General features: G+C 36.5%; 1 long non-coding RNA gene across 1 annotated transcript; it reads left to right on the forward strand.

The window, feature by feature from the left end:
• The first annotated feature begins 1,802 nt into the window (after window positions 1-1,802).
• On the forward strand, window positions 1,803-3,020 carry LOC116845408. The gene is made up of 3 exons (XR_004378238.1): window positions 1,803-1,963; window positions 2,153-2,215; window positions 2,385-3,020. It is a non-coding gene; the product is annotated as an uncharacterized LOC116845408 (long non-coding RNA).
• Window positions 3,021-3,026: the final 6 nt, after the last annotated feature.

Consider the following 3,026-nt stretch of genomic DNA (forward strand, 5'->3'; position numbering starts at 1 on the left):
TAACAGTATTTGCAATAAAATTCAATGTGTATGTATATATATATGATATTAATGATCAGTATATTTCTTGTTTTACAGTGGAAATGGCGATATTAACACGCGAAAACGGCAAAACGAAAACACGAATATTGTCAGCGAGTGAAGTAGATGCCTTGATCGCGGAACATGATCGATTAGAAGCATTGGCGGAACAAGCGAAGAAGGATAAACAAAAGTTGTGAAATTTTATATTAGATAAGAAAAGAGATGAATAAATCGAAAAATATAGTATAGTGGCGAGGTTTATTTTATTAGAAATTTAAATTTTTGTATTGTGTACTATAAAAATTATCTCTTCTTGCTACACGTATTTGTATGCATTTGTATACACAGAATTATTTCTTATCAATAAGAGTGTCATCATTATTATAAAGCAACAAAATTATATAATATACTTATATACTATATAATTATATACTAAAAATTTTCTTTAAGTTATTAGATATGTTTGTACTCCTTTTTTTCAATATTTCTTTTATCTTTATCATATAAACATTGAGATTTAACAATTCTGTATGTTGCCAATTTCCTCATAGACAATTCCTGGTCTTTTTTCTTTTAAAAGACAGAATCAATACCATTTTTAATGATATTTTAGAACAAAATTTAATAATATTAATACAATTACTAAGGCACAATTGCTGGATTATTTTTACCTCAATTCTCACCGCATGCGGACAGCGCCTGACGCTCAATGCTAGTTGCGTATGAAAGTGAGGCATAGACCCATATTCTGAATCCTCTTTTATCGATAAAAGTGCTTTAAACATAGTTTCTCAGTTAATCAGGTGGCTCCTAAGCCTCTTTTAGAGGTTCATTTATCGTTAAAAGAGAACTCAGAATATACGCCATTGTGACGAGCGCTAGTTTCGCACACACACAGCGATCGATTTGCTACTGAGCGACGCGTAAGCTAAAGTTTATAAAAGTGGACTAAAATCTATCTGAAAAAATCAAATTTGTCGCAGAAACGTAAGGGAATATTTAAAGGATTATTAGAAAATAGAAAAAAAAAGTGCAAAAGTTATGTGTCGGATCATATTAACCAGGCTGCCAATGCGGACCCACTCCCGGGCGCGATCCCACTACTGCCCGCCACGGAGACTTTTGGCTGCTGGGTTTCCCCTCTGGCCCGGTTCGCCTCTCCTTAGCCAACCTGGTCACCACCGGACTCCTCCAGGGTGCCCATATTGATGGCGAGCTTAGTGCGGACGCCCAGTCGACGTGAGCCCTGCACCAGCAGGAACCCCCGACCTCAGACCCTCCAACATAACCAGCCTCCGAGTAGCCGGATTACAGGAGCCGCCACACTCCCAGCTGACAGACACGTTGCGAATCGTCTACATCTGGTATCGAAAAGCTGGGTCAATCCGAAATCCACTTAATAAAAATTGTTTTCACAATAACACCTTGCGTTTAAGAGAGAGAATACAAGTCAACATTAAGTTTGCACCCACATATTAATAAATTCGTGAAAATATATGACACGTGCAATGTGGTGATGATACCATCGTAGGTATTGCAGAGTGGTTTATATCACCGCTTAGAGCTATTAATGTCGATAAGGCAGTGTCCTGTAACCTATTGTATCAAGTAATATTAAAGTAGATTTTGACTTTACCTAAGTGATGGTAATGCTTCTTTGCAGTGCTGTGAGTTCGGAACTTTTGGTGTGTTCACTTTGGGCGCTTTGCGCTGTAAGCGTCATTCTATCTTTTTCCCGCAGGTAATGAGCGATAAAGACAGAATGACGCGTAAAAGCTTAAAGCGAACGCACCAAAAGTTACCCAACCTCGCAGCACTGCTTCTTTACACGTGATTTACACGTGTTCATTCATTTTGTACATGTGCAGCGCACTAGCTTCTTGTAGCTAAGTCAACCGAATTTTATTATATATTTGTTTATTTCCCATAAATCGTAACGGTTAGTGTTTAATTTTAAGTAATATAACGTTCCTCGAAATTTTCTGAAACAACAAATATTAATTAATATTTAACTCAACAAATACTAATTAATATTTAACTCAATCGAAACAAACTTATTGCAACCTAACCTATATTAACATTCTTTATTTTCTAATTAATATCTTATTATTACTTAAAATACTTTTAGATGACATTGAAAAGTTTTCCTAGAGGAGGAAAGAAACTTGAAATTAAGAAATCTTTAAATGTGGTATGTATTTAAGAAATTTATTTTTGTTTCACATGTTCTTATTTTATATGTGATTTAAGATGTTAAATTAATAACCGTTCCTAGATTTTTGTATTTAAAACTAATATAATATTTTTTCCGGTCCGTCGACACTTGAACGATCTCTCTCCTAACTTGATGCTTTACATAGCGCACGCCAAGATCCGATTTTACGTTGTTAATGGCGAGAAATGAGTGCGGCATCATTCCGATTGGAATGCTGAAATCTGTGGTCGAGACTCCCAAAAAAGAGACACAGCCGTTGTCTAGCGCAAATAAAAAATTGAAGAGAAAAATGCAATCTTGTTGCCCGCGCAACAAGATACGGCTTTAACGAGTGTTATACTTAAGAAACCAAAAAGGGAAACGACGACTGGTGATGGTGTTGGCAGCGATAGAAAACTCAAAAGTAAAGCAAGCAATATTGATAAAACTGCCTATCTAAAGAAAAGTGAGACCAGCAGACAACTGCATAAAGTAAAAACGAGAGAACACAACAGAAACGTAAAGAAGAAAAAGAATAAAAATAGAGATACAACTAAAGAACCAACAGCCAAAGAGAAAAAGACCAAGATAAAAGATATAAATGAGATCTCTGAAGCAGAGGAGACTCTTCCGACGAAAGCGATGCAGAAGACAAGTTATCGACCACAAAAAGATCACATGTTCCAGAATGCGGGTTTAACTGGGACAATAAACAAGCTCAGCTGTAGTAGCTGTCAGCGAGACGTCCAGCGATGATGAAGAGAAGACCACGGATGAGCCGAAGCGAAAGAAGAAGAAGCTGAGCGCA

Source organism: Odontomachus brunneus, unplaced genomic scaffold (genome assembly GCF_010583005.1).
Source record: "Odontomachus brunneus isolate Ranch 3 - 2012 unplaced genomic scaffold, Obru_v1 Obru_scaffold_051, whole genome shotgun sequence".
NCBI lineage: Eukaryota > Metazoa > Arthropoda > Insecta > Hymenoptera > Formicidae > Odontomachus > Odontomachus brunneus.